Source organism: Fundulus heteroclitus, chromosome 19 (assembly GCF_011125445.2).
Source record: "Fundulus heteroclitus isolate FHET01 chromosome 19, MU-UCD_Fhet_4.1, whole genome shotgun sequence".
NCBI lineage: Eukaryota > Metazoa > Chordata > Actinopteri > Cyprinodontiformes > Fundulidae > Fundulus > Fundulus heteroclitus.
The window spans coordinates 23,824,057-23,848,261 of record NC_046379.1 but is presented as its reverse complement, the minus strand read 5'-3'; the positions used below and the strand labels follow the sequence as shown (position 1 = coordinate 23,848,261).

The following is a 24,205-nucleotide window of genomic DNA, read 5'->3' as shown; positions in this document are numbered from 1 at the left end:
GGAGGCACTCGGCCAGTTTGGTCCTGGTACAGAACACGTACTCCTGGATGTAACCTCCGTTCAGCTTCCTTCAACTCACCGTTTTTTTAAGGAGAGCACTGCGTGAGAATTGTTTAATCTAGCAGTGCTGTGAAAATGTTTTCATTAATATCAATGTGTATCTTAACAGGCCAAAATTCTAATTTCATAAAATAAAATGTTTATCTTCTTTAGAACATGCTCATTCCGGTTGATGCATAAAATACGGTATTTATGGCATCACGGTTTTTAAAACTCCCATTAATGAAAAATGTCACTGGTTGATACGGATTTCCAGTTTTTCTTACAATTCTGATTTCATTTCCATCCGGCTGCTCTTGATCCGACTGTAAAAATCAACTTTTTTTTATTCAACTCCTGAAACCTTTTGTGGATGGACGGTCTGCAATTTCATGTTGGTCACACCCTCAGCAAGATGCGTAACCAGAATTTGGGTAGCCAATTTCAACAAATCTATTATTATCATTTGCACGTCATGAAATACCGTAATACAGGACACCCAGTTTATTTTGCCGGTTTAACAAATCTAGGCCTTCCTCGTCTGATTTTTCTCCTTCTAAAACGACGTCCAGCTCCTGTCTATATGCTGTCCTCAGATGGCTGTCAGTGGGGGGAAAGCTGTGCAGACAGCAGCTGAAACACAAGCCATTAAATTTCATGGCTTTTAAAGAAAAATTATAAGGTTACAGAGGAGCTAGCCTGTTGGACAAGTGTCTGCACTAAAATATGTTATGAACATATCAACAAGTCATATCAAAACTGCTCCGAGTTTAAGAATGTTTAACGCCAAAATCAGCTGGATGGTTTGTTACTGAAAAGCTTAGTTTTATCTCATCGTAGCACACCGTTCCAGTTAATGTCAGCAAACTGCACATGTTTACATTTATGATGGTAGGACAGAAAAATGCTTTGTTCTGGCATCCCTCCCAAACAACCGGTTGGTCTCCGTCCAGTCTACCCCCCCCCCACCACACACACACACGCACACACGCTGCTGTTTTCTAACAGAGAGCTTTGGAGACATTTTTACAACCTTAAACATCCTGCTTGTTGTTCTCGGTGACAAGATGAACCAGTAGCTAGAGGAAATTATCATCTGTATCACATCACATTTATACCTTAGGACAACAGAAATTTCTCGGTTACTAGTGTTTCTAGAAGCTTTCATCGACTTAAAATAAGTATAAATCAAAGGAAACACTTCTGCAAGAGAATGCCGGGGGTATCACTAACTCTCCACACACTCAGATTACAAGTTGGAACTTTTAAAGCAATTTTCAGTGTAAGATTAAGTCATTGTGATAATAAACTGATTCATTTTTGGCCTATTTTAAACATTTTATTAGAAATGCCAATACTTGTGGATGCGAGGTTTGATGCCAGGAAGGAAGAAAGGAAGGACAGAAGTAAGGAACTTTTAGAAAATGGGATGAAGTACAAATATTTTCCCATGCTTCATTTTCTTCATTCATACTGATTCAAGCCTGAAATTAAAAGTTAAACAATTATCCTAATCAGTGCATCCACACATCTGTCCCAAACCTTTATTTTAAATTTAAAGTTAAAAAAAGGTGCATCGAAGTACATTCTGGTGATTGATGACTTTACAGTCTGAAGTTCATAGTTTTGATGCATTCAATGAAACGGATACTTTTTCTATTTGACCTGCTGACCACTTTCTAAACTTGAAAGTTTTCAAGGGAAAACTTTCAATTTTCTGCTGAAAAATATAACAAAACGGGAGGCTCATAAGTTGAAATGAGGTCAAACACCAAAAAAAAAAAAAGAAAAAAAGAAAGGGAAAATAAAATAAAAACTTCCCTTCCCTCGTGCAGTTAGAGCTGAGCACACAAACATGCTGGGTCTGTAATAAGCAGCTACTATGCTCATAAACCGCTGCACAGTTTATCATGGTGCATCTCCCGTGCCTTACCCTGACGTTATGCAAATCTTCCTGCCGAGAACGGCCCTCTGCAGTGAAAAGCGACACTCTGGACACCCTCGCCCCGTGTCATGTCAATCTGTGACTGGTCCAACTGTCCAGATAAGGGGGCCCATTCATTACAGTAGCATGAACCCTGGTTTGAAATGGCCTGAAAAATCCTGGCTGCCTCTCATGCTCTCAATAAATAAGACCCGAGAGCGAGGAAGAAGCTGTGCCTGGCTGCAGCCACTCTTCTGCCTCCAGCTGCCACCGCTTCACATAAACAGCCCCTTGTACCACAGCCACATGATATCGCAGCAGCCACGGTGCCTATTGGACATGGCTTGGGAGTGTATACCCCCCCCCCATTACAGATGGATGTGCATACAGAAAAACAAACAACGGGGCCCGAACTCCGGCTTTGACTGCTCCTTTCAGTCCGAGCCTTCTTTTTTTCCGCCTCCCGTCTGCAAACAATCGGTGTTTTGGGCCAAGGCTGCAGCGTGACACTTCAAAAACAGAGGCTTGAAGAGAGGAGCGCGGTGTCACATTTCTCAGCATCACACAGAGAAACAAAAGATCCGCGTGCCCCGGGGGTCCAGGGCGTGAGTGTTTTTACAGCTCATCTGACTCGTCTTCAGCAAACCAGGCCAAAGCATCAGCAAATCCTTTTACCCTTGTTAGAGTCTCCGTTCCTGGGTTCAGTTTAAAAAGAAGGTTTAGACTGAATATGGACACCAAGAGGGACCAAAACTAAAAGTTAAGATTCGTCATAAGAAACGTAAGGAATGCCACGTCTGGACACATGCAGGGCCGGCTTTTTCGATTTTTGCTTGATCCCCTCCTTCGTCAAAGATGTCTCAAAGTGAAAGAGCTCCTGTACTGGAGCGGATTATGACTTTTATTACTAGAGAGTGATGTTAAATAAGTTCCTTAGCGAATTATTTTACAAGACAACCCTTTGACAACTAAGACAGAATCAAATCCACACATAAAGGTCAGAAATCACACACACGTCCCGCTCTGTAACACACTGTTATAAGAATCCACATCTCTTCAAAGACTCCCCTGACCACACCGTATAGGGCACATTCCAGCGCAAACATAAAAAAGATGCACTCACCACAAACAGGCTTCTGGCAGCCAACAACAGCGATCCAGCAGCGTCTCTTTAGTCCCCCCACAGCTCTGTTAAGCGAAGGGCTCCTTTTGGAAACTTAACTCAGTTTGGAGAGCGGAGGACAATGCATCCTGCAAGCCAGGGGAGGGGAGGAGAGGGGAGCCCAGTACGCATAAATTAGACAGTCTGGCTGTGGGGAGGTTGGGGAATTTGCAACCACAAATGACGCTGGTTGCAGCTGGGTGGAGCCCTCGACTCGCTCCAGCTGCGGCCCACGAGGGAACTGGCTGACTCACGGATCTGCTCTTCAAATAAACTACCACCTTTCAGTGTACGAGAAGTGTTACTGCGCCTTTATGTCTGCAGCGGAGAAGCGGGCAGAGGTTTTATGTTGTGTTAATCACTGATGTTTCTCCCTTTACCTCACTGTAGAACCTTGACGATGATGAGGTACGATATACAGCATGCCAAAAGGTATGTAGGCTTGAATTTTTGAGACAGATAATTTTTTTTCTCTATCTAAAATAAGGATAAAATGCAAGAGCAGCACGTCAGAGACTAAACTAGACAAAACCTATAAATTGTCAATGTATGAAAGAGAACTAAATCACACTTGTTGAGGAGATAAGTCATTTCAAAACAACGTTTGGATTCATAAGGAGCCTTTGACTGAACCTAAGACTGAACGGCACAGCCATATACGGAGGACAATGTCGTCTGGAACCGCAGGATTGAGTGAGAAGCCTTATTTTCCCAAAATACGATTTACGCAAGTGGATGAGATTCCCAAAAGTAAACAGATGAACAGGAACTCAACCAAAAAACACTTCTCTCAAGGTAAAGCCGTTTTCTCCCCAGGATTATGAAACAATCGGAAACTTTTCTTCAACAGAAAGAACAACTGAAGCCTAAGGGATGAGGACACAACACAATGCTGACAGATGGCTACAGTGGCTCGACAGCCAGACCATGGAGGCGTTGTTTGTGAGCATGAAGCTATTCAGATAACTAAATAAATAAATGTTTTTTTTCCCTTTTTGTTGTCAGTGATAAAACATCTGCTGCTGTCTGTGGATCTGTCTGCAGCAGCTTGTTTCTTCAGTGTCTCAGCTAAATAAATTGTGGATCAGTATTATGGTTCCACCCAATACATAACGAGCTAGAAAATTATTCTTAGGGTGAAATTACATCTTCTTGGCAGAAAGATACAGATGGACGTATAGAGTTAAAGTGGCATGACAGATTGTGCCCTCGAAATAATGCTTTATAAGCTACATTACTGCAGTGCGCTTAAACTGTTTAAACTGAGACTTTCAGCTACTTCCATTCACTACAGTTAGGCTTCATACAACCACTGCATGGTTCACTAATTTACATCGGTTTGGTGAGATGGTTGTTAATAGAAAAAGGCCCCTGCCCAGACCAGAGTTACGATACTGGTCGGAACAGGACCAGAACCTGCATGCTGCCAGAATTATGTTTAATTACAGTTTTTGACACAAGCAGACATTTTTTACTGTGGTGAATTACACACTGGGCTCATGATGCACTTTTAAGCCTGTGTAGTGAGTCTATTAAGTCTGCAAGCTTCTGCTCTCAGACAATATTTCTCCTGACTTCCTGCCCCTCACTGGACAAATCCCTATATGAATCTTTACCTTGTGAACGCAAATTGAAGTCAGAGGTGTTGCTCCTGAGTTTGGCGTTCCAAACACAACATAACCACTCTTCAGCAACTTTCGGCTCCCATCACAGCTGCTCTAAAGCGGCCTTATTTTTTTTTTTTTTAACCACATATTTCACAATTTAGGACACAAAAGTGAATGCAGCTATAAGCCAGCAGACAACTGAAAAGGACAGGTTGTAAAATGACAATATTAATCCCTTTATCCATCCTGTGTAGAGGAATTGTATCCACTTACTTTTACAATTCTGCTGCAGTTTATTGAAGTTTTGAAGTCTTTTCTGTCCGGTTTTCTTAAGGTCTCTGGCAAAGTCTTAATTTGGTTAGTAGGTGAACCTTTACTGCATCATGGGAAACATATCTTCTGTTTACATGTTTTTTTCTGTGCTTGGCGTAGTGACAAGATTTACACCAAGCTTCAGCTGGCAGACAGATGGCTTCACATCTAACCCAGTAACACTTTGGTAAAAAGACGAGTTTGTGGTCAACTGATTGACTGGAGAGTACCCAGGCACAAATGCTTCTAAGCCGGTCCAAAGAATAATCCCTTGCAGCCATCATTCTAAACTATTATAAAAAGTCATTGTTTTTTGTCTTTGTATTCTCTGAGATTGCTCGCTCAGCGCTGAGGAGCGTTGAGCAACAAGTTGACATAGTGTCGCCATGTCCACTTTCAGAAAGACTGTCAACGCTCTTGAACGTTTCCCTTTTGTGAATCATGTGTTTCATCGTAGCCTGATTGACTCTTGCCGTTTTGGGAATACACACCTAGGTGCTTGCAATAGTGTCGTGAGATTTTGATGTACCCTCTTAGAGGATGTGCAACCAGCGGATGACCTTATTTTTGGACTAACATTATTCATGTATTTTTTTTTATCAAATATTGAATGAATTGTATAATCCACCACAAATTTCTGACCTGGTGTTAAATCAGATGTCATAAATTCCATAAACCGTTACAAAATGTATTTCTATTTTATCCTGCCTGTATTTAACACTGACATTAACACAGGTCCTATACAACAGCTACCAGACAAACCCCATCCTACTTCTCTTTCTTTAACCCCCACCTCAGAGGAAACAACCATGAATAAAAGATACAGTTTCAAAGAAACAGGCCAGCAGTATGTAATCCGAATGTCTGGATGCTGAGTACTGACCTGCATACATTTACATGAATAAAAACCACCAGTAGATGGTAGCAAATAGTTACCTACATGCCCCCTCCCAGGTTACAGAGTGCACAGGGATGAGGGAAGGAGGCGATGATTGTGTGGTGAAAGTAAAGCAGACACTTAGGATTGAGGTGAAAGTGAATGCTCTGAGACTAAAGCTGTGGGATCTTCTTCCAGTGTTAACATTAGGTGCAAGTCCTCATGTGAAAAAGGGCCCTTTAACACATCCTTAAGGCATACGTTATGTTTCAGGGTGGCGACCTTGTTTCCTCGCAGTATTAGCGAGAGATTAAGGGGTGAGATGTAACAATTCTAATTGTTTTTCTTCAGCAAGCGTATCCTGACCCCGGTCTGAACGAGAAGCTCGATCTCCAGCTGGGCGCTGAGCTAGAGACGCGTGGAGGAGGAGACGGTGGAGGGCCACGTTCGATGCACAGTGCCAAAGGGCCGAGGCAGCCCGTGCCAGAAAGGTCAGTTTTCCGCCTGGCTACACAGCAGCGAGCTGCTCGTCACCTCCGTGCACAGGAAGGGCTGGAGATGGATGCCAATCCTCTCTGTCAGCCGGCTCCGTTTTTATTGTCACAGTCAAGTCTCCTGAATCGGCCTGTGCCAAAGTAAGCACTCATCCGAGCTTTGATCCCAGAGGAGGCCGCGCTCGGCAGCCGAGGGACCAGGAGGCATTCGTCTGTCCGGGTCTAGTTATAAAGCCAAACCTGTAATAATACTGTTGGTGAGTGAATACGTGTCAGAAAGGGCCGATATAAGGTTGTGTGCACATCACGTTTTTGCAGGGGAAAGTATTTAAAAAAGCATAGAACATTATTTTTTTTCTTCACATGTCCTTTCACAGGCATTTCAGGGAGCCTGGTTGCCAACACGTTCCAGGGCTCCACTAAAAGGATTTTTCCAAGATAATATTTTCTAATCATAATTGCATGACTGACTTTATTTAATACAGGTTAATATGATAGTGACCCGTGTTTGTATGACCTTCAACCATTTGGATTATTGGTGTGGGTGGGGGCGGGGCGCACAAGTGCAGAAACAAGTGTGTTTTGTGTTGGGTGCAGTGGACCTGCCTCCAGAAGGCCGCACCAGTCCCAGGCAGACAGAAACAAGGCATCACCTCAGGGCAGCCATATGCCCCGCACAGAGTTAGGTTGTCAGCGAGGCACGGGAGCAGTGCCCCATCCCCCCCCCCAGGCCAAAGAGGCACACGGTGAGTGGGCCGGGGCCCACAACAACCTCCAGTGTCCAAGCTCCAGGTAAAATCCAGGTGCAGAACAAGGCCCAAACCAGGACTTGTGGCTGCAGAGAAGTATTGAGGTAAATGCTGGCAATTAAACACCTGCCACACTTTTCAGATTTTTAATTAGATTTAAGTTTTATCCCTTTTCTTCCACTTCAACATTATGCATCATTTGTGTATTTACATTAATGTCGGTGGTTATAATATGATCACATCTGAAGCTTTAACTATCTCAAGTCAGAATCTGTGTTTAATCTGAATAATTTCTTTGCCTTCTTGAACAGTTAGGCTTTTCTAAAGCCTCTACATGAATGTGATTATTATACAGTCAGTCAGCAGTTTAAAACGACGGCAGTGATACGGGACACTGAAAGACTTTACTTCTATTCCAAAGCACCGAGGGCCAAGACCGCCAGGATCCCCTGGAGGGGAAAAAAAGAGGATCAGTGGAGGAGCTCAACCATTCATGTCTGAGTGGTTAAGTGGATTCTGACAAGCCCCAAATGCAGGTTTGATGAGAGGGGTCGCACTGTAACATGCACACCAGCGCTGAAAGATGCACAGATGGCACAGAGAACAACTGGCCTTGTATGAACTGCATTAGTAAGGTCCACATCAATCAGTTGTCCTCCCACCGTCATCCTGTCAAAAACACAAAATCTCCCTCAGCGAGAAAAAAAGACTGTGTTCCATTTAAGGGCTCAGGGAATCAAGATGTATGAATGGGGAAAAAAAATTACAAAATGGCAAAAAAGATACCAAATGCTGTTTAAAAAAAAAAAGTACTTTTTTGCAGAAAGATGCATAAAACAGACAGTTCAAAAAGCTGATTATATAGATTCTCATTGTTTTCTGGCATGCTACAAACTATAGAGATCATACCACCAACAGAGACCAGCGAGGGAGCAGATTAACAACAGACGGGAGTGAAACTCCTAAGAAGATTAAAAGGGCAGACAGGAGGCAGATTAAAAACAAAAAAAAAAACCTTTTGTCTTCAGTATTCAATCAGCAGGCTTGATGGAGATTTTACACATTAGCTGGAAACACAGGACTGATGTAAATAAGAGAAACTTATCATGATGCACAATTTTGCTTTTGCCAGTTGTATCTTTTAGGAATTGTGCCAGTTATATCAGACCCAGGGGGCTGAACCCAGGACCTTCTTGCTGCAAGGCAGCAGTGCGACCAACTGTGCTGCTGTGCAGCTAAAAAAAACACAACAGAAAATACAACTCCTCTCATTCACATAAATGTCCTACATTACATATTTTCTTTAAAGGAGCTATAACTAGAACTGAGACCTTGTGGCTCAAACCGGTACAACAGCTTGCCAATCACAACAATCTAATTGTGCTGTTTTTAAATTAGGTGTTGTGAAGTTTTGCTTCCACAGGATCGGTCTATGATGTTTTATCCTGTTCTATTTCTGGTCTGCTTCTCTTACTGGCTTCCATGTTTGCAGGCTGCTGCTCTTTTGCCAAGATAAAATACCAAATGTTGCGCTTTGTGTTGGGAACCCTGGGAACTCTCATGTGATTGGCTCAGGAACCAGGAAGTAAACACGGGCTGCACTCTGAACCAAAGTTGTTCCAGACCGTACCTCTAGGTTTGAAACGAGAAAAAAACATGACTAAGACATTGTTGATGGATGATAAGGACTGATTGTTTATAGGGAATGTTACTTCCAACCCGGGTGATAAATGACAATGATTAAGGTTGATTTTACAGGAAATATCTTACTTATAGCTCCTTTAAGCTTTGCTCTTCCCTGAATCCATGATGACACAATAACATTGACCTCTTGTTCACGTTTATCCTGACTCTCATTGCCTGGCAAGAGGGATAAGCTGCACTCCAGCTTTACCGTAACCTTAACTGTGATTCAATCTGGCAAATTTGGCTTTAATAGATTAATTAAAAATAGATCTTAGTGAATCAGTAGTTGAGGCTACAAATGCTTTTCTATCATTTCTTTCCTCTCAGTGTGGCAAAGGGAAGAAGCGGGGCTGTGGCGTAGATGTGGGCTGTGCCAACAGGCGAACACAGAGGTAAGTGAATATTTTCTCAAAAAGGTATTTTTCGAAACAAAAAACAACAAAAAATCTTGCAAACTGCAGTTGAAATGAGAACCTTGACGGATCAGTCAAGTCAGGCAGAAGAGCCGCGCGGTCGCCACTCCTGTCCTTCTCCCCGGACCAGAAATATGGTGAATACAACGGACCTCTTATGCAGAACTTGACCTGGACTCTTTCAGTGGTCCACAGCCGTGGATCTCTTGGCAACCTCCCTGCTCGGTTTCCGCTTTATCTTAGTTATGGCAAAACTACCCAGTTCCTTTAACGTCACCATTTTCTCACTTTTTTCCTTTCAGTGCATGTTCCCTTATACACATGGTCTACATCAGGGGCTCCCAGAGTGGGGAACGCCTTTGAGTCACGAGATGATTTGTTGCTGATGTGCTAAAAGATTCAGTATTTCCTTATTTATGAAATTGATACCAAAGTATGACTTTACAAGGTGCTCAACATTCCTTATACCACAGGGGGAAGGCTGCGCTTTTTGCAAAAATATAAAATACACATATAACTATATTGTGGTAATTTTACAACTTTTTCCTAGTGATATGACTTTATTCTCACCCCTCCCCCACAAAATAAAAAAAACTCCCACCTGCCAAAAGGGGACACCTGTCAGTCTCTGTCACTATTATTTTGGGGGTCGCAGGCTGATAATTTTGGGAAACCCTGGTCTATATAACGGTGTAGAATCTTAGTTTGGGTAGATTTTCTGAATGATACCCTTCCACCATGAGACTTTTCTATACTTTTTCTGTTTTTTTGTGGCACTAGTGGCTCATTTTTACTAAGTAGGCTGACGGGTACCTGCAGTAAAGGACCTCAGGCTGGAATCGAACCCGGATCAGCCACATCAAGAACCGCATGCCTCCATACATGGGTTGTGCTCACTACCCCTGCGCCATCGGAGCACGCCCTCTGTGAGACCAGTTTTGATACATTGTTACCCCTATGCAAGCTATAGCTTTAGCAGATGACCAACTGGAAAAAAAAAAAACAATCCAGAAGGACAACTAAACTTTAATTCAGGTTAATGAATGCCAGAATGTATTGGGGGTGCCGCATGTCTCTTGAAATGTACATTTTCCCATATTCTGATGATTAAATTGTGCAGATTTTGACGCAAATGTTTCGGAGTCATCTTGAACGCAGCATCATCTTGACGGTAAATTGGATGAATGCACAGATGAATAAATTTATTGTATTCTAAAGTGTTGGTGTGTCACTTATGTGGTGGTGACTGTCCCATATAGGAGACTGAAAGTTAAAAGTGAATTAAAAAGGAGCTTCTACAAAGTAATATTTTAACGGTGAGGCCAGGTTACATGTTCTTCTCCTCAGATATTTGTTTGGTAGTACAGGACAAACGTCACATAAAAAGTGGAAAATTTTTAAATGATTTGTGTAATTTTTCAGAATCTGAAGCTTTTTTTAAAGGGTCTGTACACTTCTGAGAGCTACAACAGAATCGTGAAGGTCTCAGCTGTAACAGGCATCACGTTCAGTACCTGAAGAATATGTGGAGCCGCTTCCATCAATCAGCCTGTAGATTGTTTTGAAGCTGCTTTGAAATGTCTCCAATGCCTTGAAGCATGCTTAATTCAAAGATCAAATGGTAAATTGAATTCAAATGGCACAGACTGAAATCCTCCGTAAGCTAAATCCCCTCTGGATGGCAGTGTTTGCAGTCTGGGTGGCATGCAGATTGTTCCAATTCCTTGGAGCATGTTTAATTTAGCAAGGCTGGAAACAAACCCAGAGACCCCGTCCTCCTCTAAATTCAACACAATTCACACCTAGAAACCAAACGGCGTCTTTACTTTTGAAAGGCTCTATGAATAGCACGGGGCTTGAAGTGAAGCAGCCTGTGGATTGTTCATAGTCCGTGGACCGTGTTTAATTCGGAGGTGCTGAAATCGCTTCATGTGCCCCTCACCCCAGTGCTCGGGTAATTACCCTTGTGTGACTGTGCCGCGATCCCCCGAGACACGCCTGGCAGCTCGCAGCGTTTCTGACTGCATCGGAGTGGCAGCCTGGCTCACCCCTCGCAAGGCCGCAACATCCAGTGATCCTGCGCCGAGGCGAGGGGAGCTGTCAATCATGAAATGCAAGCTGGTGGGGGTGGGGGTCAGTCGGGGAGGTGAGAGAACATGTGAATTGGCGAGAGATGTGAATTGGCCCAATCAGGGAGAGAAGTCTTGTGGAGTCTTCTCTTTTGAAACATTATTGGGGGTAAAACACGCAAAGGATAAACTGACTGGATTTGAGAGGCCAGAAGCAAAAGATACCAACACTTTGCATCAGGAGGAATGGCGAAGAGGCCATTCTATGACCGGGGAGGTGGGAAGTGAATGCTTTGAAGTTAATTCAATAAAAATCAAGCTCAAGGTCAGAGCCCTTTCTCGCCTAACTTTACTGGCATGTCAAGGTCTAAGAATGAATCCAGTTTAACAACTGAACCCAAACTCCAGGATTTAAAAGCACTACAAGGGCACCATGGCTTAACAACTAGGAGGAGCCTTACCAACCTGCAAATCTTCAGGCCTCATCGCCTTCCAAAAGAACTCAGACCTCTTCACTGTTTTTCCCCCACATTTTGTCACGTTACCACCACAAACCTCAAGGTGTTTTTTTTATTTGGACTAACGCGAAGTAGTGCATAATTGTGAAATGAATAGAAAAGGATCTGCGGTTTTCTTCATATATCTTTCCGGGTGTCTCTACCAGCTTTGCTCATTACAAGACAAAGAATTTGCAGGTTCTTTACAAAAGGCCCACAGCGGGATGCTGCTGCCACCATGCTGCGTCAGCTACATGGCTAGTGGCAAACAGCAAATGAGACTTCTACCTTTCTTTGAGCAGCAGCTTGTTCTCTTGCCACTCTTCCCTAAAAGCCAGATTTAGGCCGAGACACACCAAACCTGAATCAGCGTTTGGTGTGCGTTTAGAAACTGCACAGAATTTCCAGCCATATAGGTTCGTGTGGAAACACACAGCTCAAGAAATGATCAGTAAAGCATTTGAATAAACGGTGTACGTACCCATGGTAAGAGCTCAGAAGTACAGAAAACAGGTAAAGCGAAACGGCGATCTAGTTTGAGTTTGTTCGAGCGACCACTGTCAGCACTGTCTTTTGCTTTTGTCATAGAACTGAGCAGTGATTTGATATTTAAAAAGGCAATAAGAAAGGCTGTTATGTAACATCTGTAGAGTATTATAGTTAGAAAACAATAATAAAGCCACAAGGATTATTCTTTTGGCTCTGAATTTTTTTTATCCTTATTCAGACCGTGTGGTCGCTTTTTAACCCAACCATGACCCCTGCTTCACTGAGGGTGACATTTACTTGAAGATCTATTTCTCGGTGTGCTCCATCTTCACGCTGCAGTGATGAACTCTGAACGTTCAGAGCACACGGCCCTTTTCACATCCACAGACATCCCAAAAGAGCTGCTGACATGAGTTCCTGTCCAGTTCAATTTACTTCTCTCTAACAAACTCTCCGTTCATCTGCCCTTGGATGTCACTTTAAGGGCAATCACCTTAGCACCACAACATCTTTTGAGGGACTAACTGCAGCCGGCCATGCATGATCTACGACTAGGAGAAAACAGCACGAGGAAATATCTCGTTTAAATCCAGTTCAGTTACACTTTAGGTTTTCAGTACCTCGCATCATGAGACAGATGGGATTTTTCATACACAGTGCTTTGGAAGTGTTTACCTCCTTAGCAATTTCTTCTTTTGTGCTTTTTTGTCACATTTGCAGGTTTCAGAACAAATAAATGTAAGTATCGGATAAAGATGGCATAAGTAAATAGCAAAAAGCTATTTTCAAATGATGATTTCATTCATTGATGGAAAAAAAAGCTAGCCAAATCAACCTGGCCATGTGCCAAATATAGACAGAATCAAGAGTTTGTGATCACTAGTAATGAGTCTTTAACATTACCACTGGGTGATTTTGGCCCTTTATTTCAGACACAAAGGGTTTTTGAGTAGAACAATGTATTTAAGGTCACACCAAACACTGTCTGTGTTGGATTTAAGTCTAGACTCTGGCTAAGCTAACATATTTCTCTTTTTTCCAGTCATTCAGAGGCATCATTGTTCTGCAGCACAACCAAAGGATGACTGGGCTTAATTTCCTGTACTAATGGCTGCACATTCTCCTGCAGGACCTTCTAACAGGAGAGCAACATTCTTATTTCCGTTATTTAAGGCCAGTCGTCCAGCCCTCACACTACCACCACCATGTTTGACTGTCACACTGATGGTCTGTTTCTGAAATACCACGTTAGTTTAGGTTTGAATGAAAAGAGACTCACGCCTTCCAACAGTCTTGAGGATCATGAAGAGGTTTATTGGCAAAATGAGATGGACCATTGTATTCCTATTGGGTCAGCACTGGTTCTCTCCTTAAAACTCCCACATGGAGGCCATGTTTGCCCAGTCTCGCTTTCTCTCTCTCTTATTATGTTACGAACTCTGACCTTAACCAAGGCAGTGAAGCCTGCAGGGCCTTAGATGCTGTTCTGGGTCGTTTTGTGACCTTCTGGCTGAATCGTTGATGCGCTGTTGGATTAATTTTGGTTGACTGGCCTTTCCTGGGAAAGCTTCACCACTGCTGCATTTTTTCTCCAGTTGTGGATTATGCCTCTAACTTTGGTCCTCCGTGACATCCAGTTACATTCAATAAGATTCAGGACTGGAGTTTGCCTGGACCTTTTTAACGCATGAACAGATTTTCATCTGCGTCATTCCACAAAAGCTCTGGCTGTATGTTTAGGCCTGTTGTCCTGCTGGAAGGTGAACCTACACCCCAGTTTTGAAAACTCAAACAGTTTATTTTCCTCCCATCTTCTCCAACCTGCTTCCCTGTCTCTGCTAAAGAAAAGAGTTTCCCACAGCATGATGCTGCCACCGTCATGTTTCACAATGGAGACTATGTGGTCAGATTGATGTGTAGTGTTAAGCCTGGTTCACACGGCAGGATAATTAGACCTATTGTTGCCCCGTTCTTCCCCTTCAGACATGTCCTGATTATTAGGATGGCTCTTATGGTTCGCTGGGAAGCACGTCTTGACTGCTCTGACCTCAAATCACGAATATTCAACATGGATTGTCTTGGCCCGATACCCTTAGCATGTTTGGTGAACATAACAATAAAATAAACTTCAATCTTCTTTAAATCACAAAACTACCACTTTTAAAGGGTAATCGTCTCAAGTTTAAATGTCTATTTCACTGTGTAATTGAATTCAACATGGCCATCAATAGATCTTTTTTAAATAACTTCTCAAAATTTGTAACATTTCCACTTCTACCATGCCCGCCCCCCCCCACAATTACACTATGCCCCCTACTGTGGGAACCACTGGTTTAGGGTATTATAACCTAAACCTACTTTAAACTTCACCACAACTTTCTGACCCGTCTGCTGTGTTCCTTGTTCTTCATGATGCTGTTTATTCACTAATGTTCTCTAACAAACCCATGAGGCCTTCACAGAACAGCTGCATTTATGCTGAGATTAGATTACACAGAGCTAATCTCCATTTACTAATTAAGTGACTGCTGAAAGCACCTGGTTTTACTTTGAGTAGTATCTGAGCAAACGAGACTGAATACAAATACATGCCATACTTTTCAGATTTTTCATCCATAAAAAGCGTTGAAAACCATGAATTTACTTCCACTTTATAATGCACAACTTTGTTTCAGTTTATCACAGAATCCCAAATAAAATACACTCAAGTTTATGGTTGTAATGTGAAAAAATGTGGAAAAAGGTTCAAAAGGTATGACTATTGTAACAAGGTGATGTAGCTGCTATATAGAGTAGCTATTAAAGCTATATTTCTTAGGTTCAAACATTTCTGCACAAGTAATGATGTTGGACAACCTATTAATCCTTTAATAAGCCCACCCTTCTTTCTAGCAGCCTAAAACATTTTTACTCTTGAGATTACAACAGCAGGGGTCAAGAAAGTAGCTTATGGGATGTGCTTGAGAAAAATCTTACAGTCACATCAATGACCTGCCTAAAATCTGCCATTACCTTGCTTATCATCACCAACAAATAATCACAGTGAATGTCTGTCTATTAGAAAAACAACAGTGGTTGAAATACTAATAGAGTTATTTCTGAGGATTTCCGATTTTACAATCAGGTAAAATGGTGCTACACTAACAGTAGGCATGTTGCAGAAAGGTTAGGAATATTTCTGTGGAAAACACGATGAAGCAGTGAAGGGGAAGCGTACGCACTGAAAGTGCTATATATAATATGCATTTCTAAGAAGTTTTTGGTCCTTAAAATCCACAAAAGGGGGAGGTCTGTTTTTACACCATTATGCCAAAGCTGAATTGAAGGTAATCCAATCAAGAGTTTCTAGGGCACAAAATCCACTTAATGCATTTCTGATCATCGTTGGAGATTTCAATCACGCTTCTCTCAAAAGCTCCATGGAGGGGGAAAAAAGGGTCAATTTTGTTACATTTATAGTTCTCATAAGTTTACATACCCTGGCGGAATGAATGATTATTGGTCTCTTTTCATAGAATATGCACGATAACACAAAAACCTTTTTCCAGTCATGGTTAGTGGTTGTTTGAAGCCATTTGTTTTCTAGTCAAATGACTCTGATCAAAAGTCTACATACCACAGTTCGTAGAACAATGTATTCCCCCCTTTAACGTCAATGACAGCTTGGAGTCTTGAGTCTGATGGTTGATGTGACTCTTTATTTTCTCTGATGGTTACGGCTGGAGTGGGACTCATTTTCAGCCCTGGAGTTTCATGCCTCAGACCAGCCAACTTAAGAGACCTATTATTATTTAAATAATAATAATAATAATAATAATAATAATGCAAATTTATTTCATATTTCATTCTATTCCCTTTCACTTGTGGGCTTTGTGTATTTACTATCTTTTAATGACTAAAAACATATATAACGGGTCACTGATATTGTTTGGGTATAGAAAGCAGCTATAGAAGGCTTGTTTGTTCACGCTCTGGTACAACAGCTCATCTGTTTCTTCCATACTAACAGCAACAATCCCCTCATCACTACTGGCTCTGCTTCTGACACCAAATCACATTCTAAAATAGGGCTGGGCCTTTACCGCATCGTTTTATCATTATCGTCAAAAATTCCTTATCGTGATTAGTTGGATTTTTATCATTGTCAAGATAAATCCAAATTCTTGTGTCTGAAACCCCCCCCCCAAAACAGCCAGTATGATCAGGATTGTTATTTTTGCCATTCTAACATTGTTGGTTTGTTGTTTATACAGTTACTGTGTACCGTTTGGTAATAAATAAAAATCTCACTTCTTTATGTAACTAGAGTCCTGATGAAACATATTTTGAATTTTGTTTTAATATGTTACATTTTTAAATATTTTTAAGGACAGTATTAGTGCTTGTTGGGTAATAATTGACATGCAGCCACAGCCACAAAGTAACCTGAAGAAGACTGCAAGTGCAAGAAGCTGTAAATAGTCTTTTATTACTATCACAACATTACCACAGTAAATTTAAATAGTGATAAAATTTAAAGTCCATATTGTTCACCACTCTTTTGAAAACGTTCATAATTCTCAGGACAAATTAAATCACTCCTTATTACAAAAACATCAGATAAACTCAGGTCAGTTTCATGAATCTGAATCATCTAACATCTCAGGCCACCATTCATACAGATCAGCACCATACTCTTTGTTATATTGATACTAATATTCACTTAATGCCCACTCAGGACTGGTGGGCTCATGGCTGGTACTTGGTGCTGCTGGAACTTGCTTCTGACTCTGAGGGGCTTCAAGACAAAAACTCCCAATTATGTGGCGTTGCATCACACTATCATTTAAACTATATAACATTACATTATACACTACAGCATAACAAAATTCAATAACTTGATAATTTATTTGTAAGAGGGTTTGCAGGCAGAGTTCCACATCTTTCCTTACCCATTTTATTGTTTTCATCTCATTGTATTGAAAAAGTTGCCATTTTTTGCACATTTAGCAGCAGCTGTTTTCTACGGTGGCCCTGAGGTGCAAAGCGCTACAACAATAAGGAAAGCGCTACAACATTTAGGAAAGCGCTACAACATTAACAAACCGGAAGAGGTACGTCCCAGTGGGAGACCTAAGAAATCGCTGATTGGACTACAGCTCGTTTTTACTTTTGAACCGAAAGTTATTCTGGCTTTACTGTGTTTTTAAAAACCATGAATGTTCTCGGTGATCCAAACCGTAAGATGCAGTCTAAAACGCCACTTAGTCTGTTTATAAGTTTCGCTTTTATTAATTATGCTTTTTTTTTTACTACGTGCGCTGTGTTTCTGTACCTCAACGCTCTGGTCTGCTCCTCTCCCCTCCTTCCCCTCGGACCCAGGGGCTTTTATCAGCGGCAGCCTTATCACTACGTTTAATGTCTCTCCACTCCTACCAAAATGTCCTAATTAAAATCAATAGGAGAGTCCGTAGCTGTGTTTAATGCTATTTTCTTTTTAACGACACAGAACCAGAGGCGCTTCGGTGGGCATGCTGCCTTGGCTTGAATTCAGGTGCGCAAAATTACGTTACATATAATTTAGGTGTGCACTTTTAAGGGTCATTTCAACAAGCTTGTAACATCGGAGCTTCAGTTCAGACCGAATATTCATTCTCTTCCCTCTAAAGGAGCCCTATACAGTCTTTATTTATGCTTTCCCCCCACTGTTATCCCTCGCGCGCAGCGCACCAGGGTAAAATAGAGCAGCTGCGGATCATGCGTAAAGACGCAGCGTGAACGACGCAGCCCTGCATGCTTTAAGGGTTACAGCTGAGGGGAAAATGTTGGACCTTTTAGGCTTGATCAAACTCCGCCTCATTCACAAATGAGACCAACATGGATAGATTAATGATAAGCTGTAGTTTCATTATCAACTATGATAACATACAATCTGCTTCTGGGGGGGGGGGGGGGGGGGGGGGGGGGGGTTGTTGGGCGTCTTTACGCATGATCCGCAGCTGCTCTATTTTACCCTGGTGCGCTGCGCGCGAGGGATACCAGTGGGGGAAAAGCATAAATAAAGACTGTATAGGGCTCCTTTAGAGGGAAGAGAATGAATATTGGGTCTGAACTGAAGCTCCGATGTTACAAGCTTGTTGAAATGACCCTTAAAAGTGCACACCTAAATTGTAACGTAATTTTGCGCACCTGAATTCAAGCCAAGGCAGCACGCCCACCGAAGCGCCACTGGTTCTGTGTCGTTAAAAAGAAAATAGCATTAAACACAGCTACGGACTCTCCTATTGATTTTAATTAGGACATTTTGGTAGGAGTGGAAAGACATTAAACGTAGTGATAAGGCTGCCGCTGATAAAAGCCCCTGGGTCCGAGGGGAGGGAGGGGAGAGGAGCAGACCAGAGCGTTGAGGTACAGAAACACAGCGCACGTAGTAAAAAAAAAAAGCATAATTAATAAAAGCGAAACTTATAAACAGACTAAGTGGCGTTTTAGACTGCATCTTACGGTTTGGATCACCGAGAACATTCATGGTTTTAAAAAACACAGTAAAGTCAGAATAACTTTCGGTTCAAAAGTAAAAACGAGCTGTAGTCCAATCAGCGATTTCTTAGGTCTCCCACTGGGACGTACCTCTTCCGGTTTGTTAATGTTGTAGCGCTTTCCTAAATGTTGCAGCGCTTTCCTAAATGTTGTAGCGCTTTCGTTAATGTTGAAGTGATTTTGTTAATGTTGTAATATTTTTGTTAATGTTGGAGTGCTTTCCTTAAAGTTGGAGTGCTTTCCTTATTGTTGTAGCGCTTTCATTAATGTTGGAGTGCTTTCCTTAAAGTTGTAGCGCTTTGCACCTCAGGGCCACCGTAGTTTTCAGACCTTTCCTCTTTAATTTTAGTGCCACCTTGCTCCTTGTACACCTTTCAAACACCGTTGACCAAAAGCTCTGACGTTACGTCAAGAAAAACAAAAATAACTGCCAGTGGAGGCGGAGGCAGCCCAGGGATAGCGGTGACAGCGAAGCGTACGGGATCCACTCTACAGTGTCATGAAGGAACAGTGGCCCAAAAAAAGAAAAAAGGGAACAATGGCCCCTGTGGCCCAAATATTAGACTAGCCCACCGGGAATTGTCCCTGTCCTCCTGATTAGCCACTCCTGGTCTGCTGATGGTAAAGCTGCTCATTGTTCGCTAGTTCCTGTAATTTCCTAGGCTGTCTTGCATAAACTGCACGTTTGAGAACTCCCCAGAGTGGCTCAGTGATATTGAGGTCAGGAGACTGAGATGGCCACTCCAGAACCTTCACTTTGTGCTGACGGAGCCAATGAGAGGTCGGTTGACTTGGCCTCGGGTTTTGGATCGTTGTCAATTTTGACCAGGTTACTCTGCTTTTGTAGCTCACACATCCCCCCAAAAATCAGCAATCCACCTCAGTGTGTACCTTTCATTGATTCCTCTCTAGATTCTGGTCTCATCTTTCCAAACTTTGTTGAGGCATGTCTCTATGCTGTTTGGCATATCGTCAGCAGGATACTTTGTGGCATTTGCATAGTATTCACTTTCTTCTAGCAACTTGACCATGCAACCCATTATTCTCTAAGGGCTTCCTTATTGACCATCTTGAAACAGCCACACCTATCCCCCCCAGAGAGTTCTGCATTTCACCTGAAGCTATTTGTGGGTTTTTCTTTGCATCACGAATAATCTTCCTGGCAGTTGATGCTTATATTTTTGTTGGTCTACCTGACCGTGATTTGGTTTAAACAGAATCCTTCATTTTCAACTTCTAAATTTGAGTTTGAACACTGCTGATTAAGTTTCTTAGTTCCTCGGATATCTTTTTATATCCAGCACAGGAAAAACGGAAGGCCCGTGAAGGGGGCTTCAATTTAGCCCCGCCCCCGACGGCAGATGGTACCTGAAGGAACTCTGCAGTGACAATGAAAACATCTCTCATTAAAAAAAAAAGATGCAGCATAAAATGAGAATATCATAAGTTTTTACTTTCTAACAATGTTTGACTTTTCATTGTTTGTATTTTTCAATGTTTGAATTTTCAATATTCGATATTACGATGCCAAATCTCTTTTCAATATCGCTGCAAGCCGTCTCTGATTTGGCTCCATATGCGTGCACCGGTTAAAAGACAGGCAGCAGCGTTCTGAACAAAAATCTCTAGCTTTAATTCACCTATTTAAGAATTAGATAGCAACATATAAATGGGTCAGTTTCCAAGTACTCCTTTCATAATGGACATCCTTGCCTGATAAAATGTTACAGGAAGGTCATCTGTTCCTGAAGCAATAGGTCATAGGTGTTTGTTTTGTATTTTTTTTGTCCATCCTGCAGGTCGAACACGTACAATACCTGTCGCGCAGCTTCCCGTCATTTCTCACCGATCTGCACCGTCTGCAATTCTCTGGAGTTTCCCTATCACAGCCATCACCAGGACACCTACATCCTCTTTCTCATGTTTGCCATGTTTCAACAGCAGAGTTGAAGTAAAACAGCAGTCATCCCAAAAGCACAGCGTTGTTTGTCACGCGTGAAACATTTCCATGTTCTAGTGGGAAACCCCTGTTTCAGGTTTAAAATAGAACTGCACTGCTTAGGTTTTGTTATACGGAGCTAAGAGACTTCAAAACAACACAATTGTTCAGCGTTATGTCAACATGTTCTAGAAAAATAAAAGCCTTTTTCAATTCCATCGTTTTGTGTTTCAGAAAAGAGCAAGAATGATTCACTTTTAGTGACGCTTTAAAACTATTTAAATGTATAACTATAGCATAGCAACATACACAACAGGCTCATTGCATTATTGCTCAAAGATGAACCAAAAAGAGAAAAACTGCAGAGAAAAAGTAAGTAACCCCTATGGTTTAATACTGTATGGAACGACCTTTAGTAGTAATAGCCTAAAGTATTTACTTTCTGTAAGACGGTCCATCACACCACCGTAGGGGAGTTTTGACCTTGCTCCTGAAGTCTTGTGCTTGATTCAGATCCAGCAAACATAAATTGTGCTGTTATGCTCTTTTCAGGGAGAAGACAGGAGGCTATCTCTTGGCAACCTTTCCACATTAGCCACACTGTTCTGTACATTTCCAAACCCTTTCTGTCGTAAACTTTAAGTTTTAACATGCTAACTGAAGCTTCTAGAGTTTTGATTGAGCTCTTGCATTTTTTGCAATTTCCCTGAAAATAGCAAGGTCTGAGCAGGGGGTGAACTTGATCCAAAACTGAGAAGATTGGTGGTTTGTTTTAAATGTTTTCCATTTCTTTCTCACAGCCTCAGTCCTTGACGTGGCCATCCCGAGTTCGAGTCCCGACCCGTGGAGCTTTCCTGCATGTCTTCCCCCTCTCTCTGAACCCCATTTCTTGTCAGCCTACTTTCCAATAAAGACTACTAGTGCCACAAAAAGGACTAGATTTTTATTATGCTGAGTCACATAAAACTCAAAAGTTTAATGAGGCTTTTCTTCATGTTTCATCATGACTGCATATAACAGAAATATTAAAAATACTTTTTTCTCAGAAATGCCCAAATGAGGGTTTTTTTATGGATAAATTTCAATTTCTGTAATGCTCTGCTCAACCGACTCTAGCAGTGAATATTTATCTTTAAGAAGAAGAATTAAAAGTATTTCTTCTAGCCTACCTTCCCTTATTTATATTACAGGCGACTCCACACTGTGAGAGTGCAGTCACCATGGACTCGACTGGTTTAAATCCTACTTAAAAGGACAGGGAAGTTTTGTGTGAGTAGGTATTTTTAATTCAGAAACCACATCATAAATTCCTCCTATTCAATATCTACATGCTCCCACCAGCTCAGATCATAAAAAGCATCATAAGTTACGATAACTATGCAGACGAGACACAGATCTACATCACCACTCATTTTTGGACCAATAGCTGAGAGATCAAAAGTTAACCCACAGCTTAAGTTGCTTCAGCTAGGAACCACTGATCAGACCCGAAATCTGGGAGTAGTGATAGACTCCAGAACGCTGCTGCCCACGTCCTCACTAAGACTAAGAAAGTAGAGCACATCACCCCAGTTCTAAAGTCCTTACACTGGCTCCCATGTATCTCAGATAATAGACTTTAAAATACTTCTGTTAGTCTATAAATCAACGATTGGCTTAGCACCTAAATACATCACAGACTTGTCATCATTTTATCAACCATCCAGACCATCGGGTCTTCTGCATACCCAGAACCAGTACCAAATGCGGAGAAGCAGCATTTAGTTCCTATGCTCCATTTATCTGGAACAAGCTCCCACAAGACTTAAAGTGCTAAAACCCTGAGTTCCTTTAAATCAAGATTAAACACCTACTTGTTTAGAGTTGCCTTTGAATGTTAATGTTTTAGTTTGTAGTCCAACTTGTCTTATATCTTGACCTGATGCTACTATTCCACTGCAATGTACTTTCCTCTGTAATGTTTTTTATTTCTCCTTTCTTCTGTTCATGTATAGCACTTTGAATTGTCTTGTTACGGAAATTTGCTACACAAATAACTTGCCTTTTTCTTAAACTACAGCATCTGATATTAGTGATAAGCTTTGTTAGCATAAAACAGCAGTCTCTATGTGTATATTCAACAGAGTATAGATTCTTATCTTACCTCTGGGATTTCCAGAAGGGAACGAACATTTCCAAACCCAGCAAGTTCCATATATGAGAGGGGCTTAAAGGTCAAAGGATAAAGCAAAACAACTTGGCTGTACTCTGCTCAGCCTTCCCGTTATCTGCCAAAAGTCTTGCTCTCTCCCCATCTCATAGCTTCAATGAACTGCAGACATGTCTTGACATGTTAGTAGTTTCCATTTGAATAGCTTCTGTGCTTCCTCCAAAAACAACACTGTAAATAGCCAACTCAGTTTTCATCCCTCAGCTTTTCCATCACAGTCAGAGTTGTGGAATAAATTACTGATGCTGTTCTCAAAATCTTACTCACATGAACAGATCAAGAATCCTCATTGTCACAATGTGTTACCATAGTGAATATTTTTTATGAAACAGACACGGGCTCAGGTTATACACATAACATGGAGACACAACAGACATAATATTTCCACCTTTTAGAAAGAAAAAAAAAGATATCCTAATACATGGAATTAGGAAAGACATCAATGGGGTAAATATAATTCTAAGGAGAAATAATGCTGAATTGGTCAAATTTTCCAAAAGATAATCAGCCAATTATGCATGCAGATTTTGCGCTTGCTGTCCTTTGATTGGTGGTTAAAAAATAAAGGAAACATAGATCTGGCATCTTTCTAAGCAGCCATTTATGCATTTCAACATATGAAATCTGAAAAAAGTGTGAGACAAATGATGACAGATTAGTTATTTGCCAGTGAAGCTGAACATAAAATGCACTTTGTCCAGTGGGGCTTCATTGGCTCATAGACTGAAGGAGACTGCCGCAGATGTTATTCAGATGTTTACCTCCAAGCTGCACTGTCTCTAGCTGATTATATCAGTTGAACAGTCAGTGGCAGTCACACAGGGAGCCAGGTTTAAAGTCACTGCACATGAAAGGAGATTTAGGCCAAGAAATCTTTTAAAACAGTGGATTTTATCTGTGGACAACAATGGAGAATGAGTAGAAGCTCCACCTAAAGATTATTAATGGGATATATGGATGCTGTTTGAAGGTGGCAATGTTCTGAATCTGGGATTATCAGTACAAGGAGAGTAACATTTGGATGCAATACTCATAGAAACTTGATCAATATATTATTGGGCTTTTTTTTTTTTATATAGCTAAGAACATCCCATAGCTAAAATTAAACAAGAGGTTTTAAAGCTGGGTTTGCAACATATGTTTTATTCCAGTTTTTTCTGTAATATTATATACCAGATTTGTAATTTTAGCGCAGTTTCAGCAGCTTTAGAGAGCATGTG

The 24,205-nt window shown here is 41.5% G+C and overlaps 1 protein-coding gene across 2 annotated transcripts in view; it reads right to left on the bottom strand.

Annotated features, from left to right (window-relative positions):
* Window positions 1–24,205, bottom strand: part of sash1b (SAM and SH3 domain containing 1b) — an 81,215-nt gene that overhangs the window by 19,381 nt on the left and 37,629 nt on the right. The window contains exon 1 of one of the 2 annotated variants that reach the window (XM_021320991.2): window positions 3,087–3,274. The exons of the other annotated variant lie outside the window; for it this stretch is intronic. The gene's annotated coding sequence lies outside the window, so the exon portion shown is untranslated. Of the gene's footprint in view, window positions 1–3,086; window positions 3,275–24,205 lie in introns of those variants that run through there. 2 annotated transcript variants of the gene reach the window in all.